This window comes from Meles meles, chromosome 5 (genome assembly GCF_922984935.1).
Source record: "Meles meles chromosome 5, mMelMel3.1 paternal haplotype, whole genome shotgun sequence".
NCBI lineage: Eukaryota > Metazoa > Chordata > Mammalia > Carnivora > Mustelidae > Meles > Meles meles.
Genome location: NC_060070.1, coordinates 85,475,329 through 85,487,876, shown reverse-complemented (window position 1 = coordinate 85,487,876; position 12,548 = coordinate 85,475,329).

Sequence of the window (12,548 nt, the reverse complement as noted above, 5' to 3'; positions counted from 1 at the left end):
TCTGAGACTGTTAACAGTCTTGTCTCTTGCTTAATGGCTCTTTCCGTTCCCCGGCGAGCCAATCTCCTGTGTTATCTATGGGACTTCCTGTAGAAGCGAGCACGGGGTGTCCTTTCATAATCCTGCCTGGTACTCCCCAGGCCCCTCACCCTAGGCTCTTAGAACTGGAGACTGCTGGAAATGAGAGGGAGGCCCTTCTCTAAGGAGAGGCTCTGAAGGGCAAGATGGGCTGGTCAAAGTCACTCAGCTCTCGGTGGCAAAGCCAGAACTTGGACCCGAGTCTCTGGTTGCCAGCATGATGTGATGCCTTATCCCAGCCAAAGTGTCAATAGGCACCGTTATGTCTAAAGCTGGGTATACAGACTGTCTTGGGGTAACCGTACATCGTGCCTTCCCTCAGGTCCGCACCCTCAGGTGGTGAGGAAAACCAGGGGAAGCTTACATCCAAATCATCTTCTAGAACATATTCTAACTTAATACCACAATATGCTGGAAAGCTACAACCATTCGAAGAGAGTGGGACCTTTGCATGAATATACAGGCAAGGATCAATGGCACAGAAGTGACAAGAATAGACTCAAGCACATATGGGAACTTAACATGTGTTAACAGTGGCATTTCAAATCAGCGGATAAAAGATAGTTTATTCAATAAACCATCTGAAGAATTGCAAAAAGCAAAGCTGGAGCTCTAAGTCTTAAAATAATTCCAGCTGGGGCTACTTAGCTCAGTTGGAAGAGCATGCAACCCTTGGTCTCAGGGTAGTGAATTTGAGCCCCTCGTCATGCATAGAGATTGCTTAAAAATAAGTAAGATCCTGGGTGCCCGGGTGTTCAGTGTCCAGCTCTTGATTTTGGCTCAGGTCATGATCTCAGGGAGTGAGTTCCAGCCTTGTGCTGGGCTCCATACTCAGCGGGAGCCTGCTTGGGATTCACCCTTCCTCTCCCTCTGTCCCCCACCCCATTTGTGTGGACACTTTCTGTCATAGATAGATAGATAGATACATACATACATACATACATACATAAAATTTTTAGGAAATAGACTTTAAAACTAGATAAGGAAGGGCACCTGGGTGGCTCAGTCGGGTGAGCATCTCCCTCTGGCTCGGGTCTTAATCCCAGGGTCCTGGGATCGAGCCCCAGGTAGGGCTCCCTGCTCAGCGGGGAGCCTGCTTCTCCCTCTCCCTCTGCCTACTGCTCCCCTTGCTTTTGTGCATGCTCTCTTTCTCTGTCAAATAAATAAATAAAATCTTTTTTAGAAACTTAAATAAGGAAATAAAATCTTAAAAAAATAAAATAATTCCAGATGGATCAGAAGTTTAAGCATTAAAAAAATCATAAAATTATATGTTTAGGATTATTTCACAATAATGGAGGGGTGGCAGAACAGGTGGGACACAGGTGAAATAAGGCCTTGGCCCCTTGTTCTTATTACTGTTGAAATTGATGAGGTCACTGTTGGTTCATTCTAGTCTCTCGACTCTTGTGTATGTTTGAACAAATGCTGTAAGAAATCAAGGGATAGGGATGATGGGGCAGGTCATGATCTCAAGGGTGGTGAGAATGAGCCCTGAGTCCGATTCCACAGTCAGTGGGGAGTTGGCTGATTTTCTCTCTCCCTCGCCTTCTGCTCTCTCTCTCTGTCAAAATAAGTAAATAAATCACACACACACACACACACACACACACACACACACACACACAGAGAAATCATGGGATAGTTTTTAAAATAATCTTGGGAGCACCTCAGTGGCTTAGATGATTAGGCATCTGCCTTCAGCTCAGGTCATGATCCCAGGATCCTGGGATCGAGCCCCGGGTCAGGCCTGCTGCTTAATGCGGAGCCTGCTTCTCCCTCTCCCTCTGCCCTTCCTTCCATTTGTGCTCTCTGGCTCTGTCTATCTCTCTGTCAAGTAAATTAATAAAATCTCTTTGGAAAAAAAATCTGAGCTCTTTAAAAAAATAAACAAATAAGTAAAATTATCTTGAAGCAGTTAAGACCTTCTAGCCTTATCACAAAGCATTAGAAGCCGTAAAGAAATGATTGACACATCTGACTATACAGAAGTTTTTGAGTAAAAAATAAATTATTGAAGGGGCACCTGGGTGGGGCATTTGTTAAGCGTCCAGCTCTTGGTTTCAGCTCAGGTGGTGATCTCATGGCCATGGGATGGAGCCTCGAGTCTGGCTCTGTGCTCAGTGAGGAGTCTGCTTGAGATTCTCTCCTCTGCCCCTCTCACTCGTGCTCTCTTTCTCTCTCTATCTCTCAAATAAATAAATAAATAATTAAAAATAATAGAAATAAAAAATAAATAAATGACTGAATGGCAAAAAAGGAAGAGTCACCATTGACAAGTCAAAAGGCAAACAAACAGTGAAAAAAATTCACATGTTCCAGAGAACAAACTCATTTCCTCCAGAGATCATGAGTTCCTCTAGATCAATGAAAAAGCAACAGTGCATTAGAGAAATCACCACCATATACATAAGCAATTCATGGAAAACAGTATCAATTGCTTTTTAACCTGTGAAAAATATCTTCACTTATAATAAAAGAAACAAAAATAAAACTACAGTGGGATATTTTAAGTTTCCAACTGTCAAAACAAAAAATTATTGATAGCATGCTGTGTTGTAAAGGATGTAGGGAAACATTTTCACATATTGTGGGTAAGAACATAAACTGGTGCAGCTTTCCTAAAAAGCAACATGGTGATATCTGTCCACGTTGAAAAGGAAAGAACTTTTTACTCAGCATTTTCACTTTTAGTCATTTGTCCTGCAGGTGATGCCCCAAATGACGACATGACAGGATTTCATGACTGCATTGTCTGCAGCGGCAAAGGACTGGAAACAACCTAAATTTCCATCAACGGGGATCTGGTTAGAGAAGCTCAAATATGTCCGTATGGGACCTACCATGAGGCTGTGAAGAAAAGGTGGAGAAACATACAGGTGGACCAGTGTGAAGACCTTCAAAATACATTGTTAAGTAGAAAAAGCAAGATGCAGGGGCTCCTGGATGGCTCAACCTGACGGTTAAGCATCAGACTCTCGGTTTCAGCTTACGTCATAATTCCTGGGTCATAGAATCAGGTCTCATCACGCTCCATGCTTAGTGGGGGTCTGCCTGAGATTCTTTCCCTCTGCCCCTCCCCCATTCATTCTCTCTTTTTCTCTCTCAAATAAATAAATAATATCTTTTAAAAAAAAAAGGCCATGTACAGGGGCACCTGGCTGGCTCATTCAGTGGACTGTGGGACTCTTGATCTCAGGGTTGTAAGTTCGAGCCCCACATTGGGTATAGAGATTACTTAAAAAAAGGGGGGGGCAGAACAGTGAGTCTGGTATGCTTTGCATGAAGAAAAAAAAGTGTGTGGATGAAGTTTATGCTCTACAAATACATGTGCTTTCCTATATGGCTGTAAACACACCAAATATTTCTTACAGAATATACAAGAAAATGGTAGCAGTTGGACTGGAGAGAAGTGGGGTGGAGAAGGAGGGAAGTTTATGTTCCACTGTTTATTTTGTACCATCTTTATACATTATCTGCTCAAAAGTAAATTTAAGAATAATGTGTATGTATTCAGAGAATGATGTGGGAAATGTGGTAAAACGTTCACATGTAATGACTATTGGTGAAGGGTATATGGGAATTATTTTACCATATTTGCAACTTTCCTGTGTATCTGAAGTTATTTCAAAACAAAAATTTTGAAATTTAATAAATTTCATTTCTAGAGTAACATATATTCTCCCAACAAACCATCCTTTTTACCGCATTTCCATGGCTGAGGAAATTGATACTCAAGAGAGTTTCTATAGTTTTCTTGAACTAAAGAAGGCACTGATTTTTTAATTCAAAAATATTTATTGACCACCTAATATGTGCCAGACACTATGCTAGGCACTGAGGATACAAAACTGAGGGGGAAAAAACCACACCATATGTCATATGATGTCTGGTAGCAATAAGTGAATGGAGAAAAGTAAAGCAAAGTGAGTACATAAAATGGTGGGAAATATACTTTAGATGGGGTGGCTGGGGGAGAGAGGCCTGTCTGAGGAGGTGATATTGGAAGAGAGCTTATGAGGAAGAAGATCTAAAAGAAGAGTGTTCAGGGAAAGGGGACAGGGAGTGCAAAGGCCCTGAGGCAGGAGCATGCTTTGTGTCCCTGAGGAACAGTAAGGAGACCTGTGTAGCTGGAGCGGGTAATGGAAGGAAGAGGGAAAAGTAGAGAAGATGAGGCCAGAAGTAACAGAGGAAGACCTATAGACCACGTGAAGACCTGGGTTCTTATTGTGAGGTAGAAGCCATTTGGAAGATGACATGATCCTTCATTGTGGATAATAGACTGTACTAGGAAAGGGCTGAAGCAGGGAGACCACTGAGGAGGCTGGTAAGATAATTCACACAAGAAGAGATGGTTTGGACCAGGGGGGCAGTGGTGGAGGTGACAGCGAGAGGACTCTGGATATATTTTGGAAGTAGGGCCAACAGTGTCTGCTGCCGGATAGGGCAACCACAACAAATCCAAGACCTTGGGCTCTCACCATTTCCCTGGGAAGCAGAATGAGGCTGGATTTTTAAGACCCAGCCTCCAGGACCTCAAAGCATCCTCAGTTCATTTGCCCCCCATCCCCAGGACTCACCTCCTAACCATGGACAGAAAGGGGGCACGGAGAAGGCAGGGGTGATCCCAGCCCTCCTTGCTGGAGCCCAAGGGGTCAGAGCTCAGCCTGGCCACCCTCCACAGCAGCCCCAGGAGAGAATCCGCCCAGGAGCCAGCTGGCCGGAGCCCGTAGCCAAATGCCGAGGAGATTGTTAGATCCAGGCCTTTTTGGAAACGGTGGAGCTAATTTTAAAATACAGTGTCGCTGGACTTAAAAACCCTGAGCTCAGAAACTATATTTTTCAAAACCTGAATGAATGAACCAGGATCCAAGACTGGGAGACTATTTTATGAATGGGAACATTTTGCACTCACTGTTTTTCAATTCCCAAAAGATGCTTGAATTCATTTCACAGGTCAGTAAGCCCTGAAGCAAAATACTATCTGTGCTGAGGTGTGGAGTCGAGACCTGGGGCTCCCCTGCCTCCAGCTGCGGGCTCCCAACTAGCTCTAGAAGGAACACCAGCAGCTGGCCATTCTGTGCAGGGAACTGGGACCAGGGAGCTTGGTGCAAATTTGTGTTTATAAAACACACTTTACATATGATTGAGAAAACCTGAGTTACTTCCGAGATGGAGGAGGGCTCCCCGGGGAGACAGGTGCCCACAAGCCTCGCGGAACTGTCACCATGGTAGTGGCCCTGGGTGAGGCACTTCCCCTTTCTGGTTTATGGACCTGGGTCATCAGCGTGAATATTCTGGCTCCCCACCACTTCCTAGAGGTGTGGCCTCTGGTGAGCGACTTCAGGGCTTATTGCCTCAGTTTCTCACCTGTGAAACAAGGGCAACAGCAGTGCCCACCTCGTGGGCTTGTGGTCAGATTAAACGCTGGAAACTGCACGAAGCGTTGGGAAACTGCGTTAGGCGGGTGATCCCCAGTGGTAGCTGTTGTTATTTTTATGGCTGTTAAAAGAAGGAGACTGAGTTAGAGAAGCTCCGGCTTGTCCAGCCTGCCAGTTAGTAGATGACTCCGTCCATATGCCAGACTGATTTAAAGCCACGAGGGGCAGTGACCTGGGTCCTGGGAGCCAGTAGGGCTGGGGTGAGCTTTTAGAGCTGAATGCCCGGGGCAGGCAGGAAATTCAAGCCACAGGGAATCATTCATTCATTTAACAAATATTTAACGGCCACCTGCTCTGCGTCGGGTGGTTTTTAGGTGCAGGGATCCAGCAGCAAATAAAACAGGCATGGTCCTCCCCTTGTGAAGCTCACATTTCTGTGGACTGGTGGGAGAGGGGGAAGCCACAGTGATTTTTGCCAACAGGCTCCTCTAAGCATGAAGCCAGCTGAAGGGAAGTTCCAGAAGCTGCTGCTGATGCACCACCCGTGTCCCCTAGACCCACATCTGTGTTCACCTGAAGCTTTGGTTCTCCGCAGTGATACAGATGCTGACATCCTTCCGGTTTGCTCCGGCATCAGGGGGACCTGCGCCATCTGGGAGGGGACACCCAAACTTGCCCTTGGGGAAGTCCTTAAGCAGTGCTGGATGGCAAGTCTGCAGTGAAGTACCCTACAGCTACCTAGACAAGGACCCCAGAGGGACAATTCTCCAGTACGTTCCACACGGTTCCTCCAACCTCCCTGGTGGCTCTAGTCCCAGCTCTACACAGCAGAACCTGTCCACCAGCACCTTTGTGGCTTTTCCCTTCCCTTTCTCACATTATTTTCTCTCCTTGGGCTTCCAGGAACCTCCTCCGCACACAAGTCCTTGTCTCAGGTTCCTTTTGAGGGTGAAAAAAAAATTTAAGATGGTTGGTATCAGAAGTGACAGAAAACAGGATGGACTTCTGAAGATGGATCCCTCACCAGTGAGATGACAAGGGGCACCGGACTGCGGCCGGGGAGCGGGGTGGTGACAACCCTCGACAGTCTGGGGCCGCAAGAAGACCGACATCAGCTGTGTGAGGTGGATTGAGGTGGGGAACAGGTGGGATTCCAGGGCAACACTGACTTACTTATGCGGTGGGTCTAACGCTGGAAAGATGGGGCGGGGAGGGGGTTGGTGGTCACGACCAGAAGCGTGCACTTGGCTGGTTTTGATTAACTGCCCCAGAAGTCTTGAAGAAAGAGAATGACCCGCTCAACTTAGAGCGCTTTGTGGGAGATAGGAGAATTCTCTAAGAGCATTCTGTTTTTGTTTTTTTTGTTTTTTTAAAGATTTTATTTATTTATTTGAGAGGGAGAGTGAGCAAGAGAGAGCAGGCACAAGCCGGTGGGGAGGGGTGCGGGGGGGGGGTTGCGGAGGGAGAAGGAGACTCCCCGCTGAGCAGGGAGACTGACGTGGGACTTGATCCCGGGACTCTATCCTGGGACTCTGGGATCATGACCTGAGCCGAAGCCAGATGTTCAACTGACTGAGCCACCCAGGCGCCCCCCATCAGAGCATTCTAAATGGCCCTCATCTCTGTGACCCACAGGCAGGTTGTGTTGATAATTAGCCCAGGATTTCATCATAAATTGGAGGAGCTACAGGGAGGCTCAATGCGTGGCCCCAGTCAGCAGGAATAGTGGGGAAAGGACGGTGCCCTGAGACCTGGAATAGAGATATATGAACGGATGCTCTCAGGAAACTGTACCCCATATCCCCCCGAGCGCTCCAGACCTACAAAAGCACCCCCTCCCTTGCTAGAGGACAAGGCTCTCCCCCTGCCTGCAGCCCACACAAAGGACTCACTGGGGGCCAGTGCTGTACAAGGCGATGCCTGTCTTCCCCCAGATCCATTCCACCTCCCCTCTGGTTTCTAGACCAGAGGCAGCAAATGTTTTCATCAAGGACATGATAGCAGATATTTTAGGTCTGTGGGCCACGTGGTCTCTGTGCAACTACTCAGCTCAGCTTTTGCACGCCTTAAAACAATAGGGCAAAAGCAGCCACGGGCAATAGGGTTAGCAAATGGGCATGTCTGCTTTCCCATAAAACTTCATACAAAACAGGCAGCTGGTTCACAGAGCTGTGTTTTGCTCCCCCTTCTCTAGATGAATAATTAGGGTGGGGTCTTAGCACTGCTCAACCAGGAAAGTACAGGCTCAATCACTGGAGGAAATCACTTACCAAAAAAAGGCTACAGTCTGGCTAATAAGTAAGTACGGGTAGGGCCAGGGAAACACACATGGGCGATCTCAAGGCTATGGACTGGGGCGATCTCAAGGCTACGAGGAATACAGGCTGGATAAAGAGAGCTTGGATGGAGGTCAATCTCTCTTAATTCAGGATTGAACATCCTGGCAAGGCCTCCTGGAGCTGGTCCTAACCCAGCGGGGAGTTGGCTAATGCTTAAAGCTCGACAGAGTGACGGCCTGCTGTCGGAGAGGGGGTGATGCTGAAATGCCCTGGAAGAGAGCAGAGTGGGGTTAGAAAGCGCCAAGATAGAATGGACTTATTGTGTGAAGACCCACCAGCTCACTGTCTTCCCCACGAGGACCCAGAAGACCCTCCCTTCTCAAAGCAATAAAGGACGTATCTCGGTGCAGGCTTGGGGATGCTGTCATGGAATGCCGGGGCCACTGTCAACGGACACACTAAGATTCGGGAGGAGCAGAGGCCTCATGGAACCACTTAATCATCAGAGGCAAGGTAGATGCAAGGCCTGATGAGTAACCAGAGACCTGTGGCGGGGGCGTTCCCAGGGGTAAGAGAGGGGAGCATTTAATGGAACATTGCTTGACTGAACCACCTGATTGGGGCGGGGGGCGGTCAGTGAGCAGAAGCTGATACCAGCTGCCATGACAGAAAATCAGAATCTCTCACCCAGCTGCCAAGTATGAGCCGGTTCTCATACCCAGAGTCACTGATCGAAGAAAAAGACCTATAAGGTCACTGTAAGTATACTAAATAAATATTTCCTCAATTCTTCCCTTCAAAGTGCCCTCTTTATATTTACCAGAATAGCTGACTATTTACCAGATTAGCTGCACAGTGTGGAAAAGCTCTCTTGAGTTCTATTAGGTACAGAGTCTGAGCTTAGACCAGTACCGGGTGACCCAAAATACCGTCCTGGCCTCCTTTTAGAGGAGGGGGACCTCCGAGTCTGGGTGATAACGGAGTCCCGGCCAGGTGCATCTCAGAGTCCCGGGGGGCTGGTGGACTGACTCTGTGCTCCTCTCCCAGCCCCTGAGTGCAAATTGGAGCAGATATATTTAGCAGTTGGCAGAACCTCATGATTGGTTCTTTTATCTGTGGAATAAGAGCCATTATGGAAAGAAGGATGGAGTAGAAGTCTCTAAAATTATCCTAGGAGTCAAGACGGTAAATCAGAAGCAATACCACAGAGCAAGCAGAAGTGCAGAGATGAGCACTACTCTCAAAGCCTTAGAGTATGCCAGGAGGTCCCCATCAGACCCCCACTCAGTCCTCCCTACGCTGCAAGTGAAGCACGGCAATCCACAGCTACCCACGTAGTAGCCCTAATTGCAGATATTGTATCAGATATGGTATCTTTGCTAGAATAGTCTACATGGCCTCTGACTGGAAGAAGCTCATAATATGGCCAGTGCATTCTTTCCAATCTATTTCAGGAAAGGGGATAAAAAAAAAGGGTCGTGTTCACATTTCCTACAAAAATTCAGAGACTTGGCAGGTTATGTTTTCAGTGGCCAGATGAACTGGAACATGTTGGGACATTCCCTCTAGAGGAACGGACGAGTTATTGTATTGTGGACATGTTCCGCCTAAAAAGAGGCATAGCACTTGTGAGCCTGTTTGGACTTTGGAAGCTCTCTATTACCACTCCGGCCAAGTGGCTGGATGACATGGGAGCTGCCATGTTTGAGTGGTCTCCAGAACAGAAGAGGGCTCTGTGCCAAGTCCCTGCTATAGGACAAGCCCTCGGGACATACGAGCCCCTGTATCCCCTGGTACTAGAAATATCCATGGGAGATGAGTAGACAGTGTGAAGTCTCTGAGACGCCCCAGTGGGCGAGCCCTAACTCAGACCACTGGGGTTCTGGAACAAAGCCATGCCCCCAAAAGCAGACAATTATCCAACATTTGAAAAGTAGTTCTTGGCCAAATTGCAGAATCAGAAGCAAATAAATGATTATCATTTTAAGCCACTAAAGTCTTGGTGTGGCTAGTTATGAATAAATAATCAGAACATGCATGTAAACTACTTTGTTCTCTTTTTATTTTTTCAAAATTCTATTTATTTATTTATTTTAAAATTTTTATTTCTTTATTTGACAGAGACAGTGAGAGAGATAATACAAGCCGGGAGAGTGGGAGGGGGAGAAGCAGAATTCCCACCAAGCAAGGGGCCCTATGCAGGGCTTGATCCCAGGACCCTGGGATCATGACCTGAGCCGAAGGCAGATGCTTAACTACTGAGCCACCCAGGTGCCCCTCAAAATTTTATCTAAATTCTAGATAGTGTGATACTGGTTCCAGGAGTAGAATTTAGTGATTCATCACTTACGTAGCATACCCGATGGTCATCACATGTGCTCTCTTTAATGCCCATCATTCATTAGCCCATCCCCCCACCCTCCCTCCACAACCCAAAGTTTATTCTCTTTTTTTTAGATTTATTTATTTATTTGAGAGCGAGAGAGAGAGCACTCATGGGTTGGGGAGAGGAGCAGAGGGAGAGGGAGAGATTCTCCAGCAGACTCCCTACTGAGTGCAGAGCCTGACACTGGGCTTGATCTCACAATCCTGAGATCATGATCTGAATCGAAATCTGGAGTCAGACACTTAACTGACTGAGCCACCCTGGTACCCCTTAGTTTGTTCTCTTAAATAGACTCTTATGGTTTGTCACCCTCTCTGTTTTCATCTTATTTTTCCTTCCCTTCCCCTAAGTTCATGTTTTGCTTCTTAAATTCTCCACGTGAGTGAGATCATATGGTATTTGTCTTTCTCTGACTGACTTATTTCGCTTAGCATAATACCTTCTAGTTCGATCCACATTGTTGCAAATGGCAAGATTTCATTCTTTCTCATGACTGAATAATGTTCCATTGTATATAAATATCTATACCACATCTTCTTTATCCCTTCCTCTGTTGATGGACACTTGAACTCCTTCCATGATTTGGCTATGGTTGATAATGTTGCTATAAACATTGGGGTTCATGTGCCCCCTTGAATCACTATTTTTATATGTTTTTGATAAAAACCTTGTAATGCCATTGCTGGGTTATAGGGTAGTTCTACTTTTAACTTTTTGAGGAACCACCATACTGTTTTCCATCGTGGCTGCCCCAGTTGACTTCCCGCCAACAGTGTTAAGAGGGTTTCCCATTCTTGCCAACACCTATTGTTTCTTGTGTTAATTTTAGCCATTCTGATGGGTGTGAGGTGATATCTCATCCTGGTTTTGATTTGTATTTCCCTGATGATGAGTGATGTTGAGCATCTCTTCATGTGTCTGTTGGCCATCTGGATGTCTTCCTTAAAAAAATGTTTTTTCATGTCTTCTGCCCCTTCCTTGATTGGATTATTTGTTCTTGCATGTTGAGTTTGAGAAGTTCTTTATAGATCTCGGATACCAGCTTTTTTCAGATACATAATTTGCAAATATCTTCTCCCATTCTATAGGCTGCCTTTTAGTTTTTCTGATTGTTTCCTTTGCTGTGCAGAAGCTTTTTATCTTGATGAGGCCTCAGTAGTTCATTTTTGCTTTTGTTTCCCTCGCATCCAGAGACACGTCTAGTAAGAAGTTGCTGCAGCCAAAGTCACAGAGGTTGTTGCCTGCTTTCTCTAGGATCTTGATGGATTCCTATCTCACATCTGACCTTTAGCCATTTTGAGTTTATTTTATTTGGTTTGAGGAAGTAGCCCAGTTTCATTCTTCTGCTTGTAGCTGTCCTGTTGTCCCAGAACCATTTGTTGAATAGACTGTGTTTTTTTCCCATTGGATATTCTTTCCTGCTTCATCGAAGATTAAAGTTGTGGGTCACTTTGTTGTTTTTAATGTCGTGTAGTACTTCACTACAGAAAGCTACCACAATCTATACATCCGTTCTTTTTTTTTAAGATTTTATTTACTTGACACACACACAGAGAGAGAGAGCATAAGCAGGGAGAGCGGCAGGCAGAGGGAGAGGGAGAAGCAGGCTGTCCATGCTGAGTAGGGAGTTGGTGAGGAGTTCAATCCCAGGACCCCAGGAACATAACCTGAGCTGGAGGCAGATGCTTCACCGACTGAGCCACCCATGCGCCCCTACATATCTATTCTTGTATGGACATTTGGGTTGTTCCCAGTTTGGGTCTGTCAAGAATAACACTGCTAGGAACATGTCTTCTGGTAGAAATATGTACTAATTTCTCTTGAGAACAAACTTAGGAATGGAATTCCTGTGTCACACAGTAGACATGAGGAAAACCATTTTTTAAAAAATTACTTATTTATTTATTCAGCAGAGAGAGATCACAAGTAGGCAGAGAGGCAGGCAGAGAGAGAGGAGGAAGCAGGCTCCCTGCTGAGCAGAGAGCCTGATGTGGGGCTTGATCCCACGACCCTGAGATCATGACCTGAGCTGAAGGCAGAGGCTTTAACCCACTGAGCCACCTAGCTGCCCCAGGAAAACCATTTTTTTAAAATGATTTATTTATTTATATGACAGAGAGAGAGACACAGTGAGAGAGGGAACACAAGCAGGGGAAGCAGGAGAGGGAGAAGCAGGCTCCCCACTGAGCAGGGAGCCCAGATGCAGGGCTTGATCCCAGGACATGGGGATCAAACCTGAGCCAAAGGCAGATGTCCAACCAACTGAGCCACCCAGGCACCCAGGGGAGCCATCTTTAGAAGGTATTGTCAAGCAGTTTTCTAAAGTAGGTGAGCTAGGTTATACTTCCGTCTATAAGATTTAAGAGTTCCAGTTGTTCCCTATCCTTGCTCACACTTGGCAATGTCAGTCTTTTTTGTTTTAGT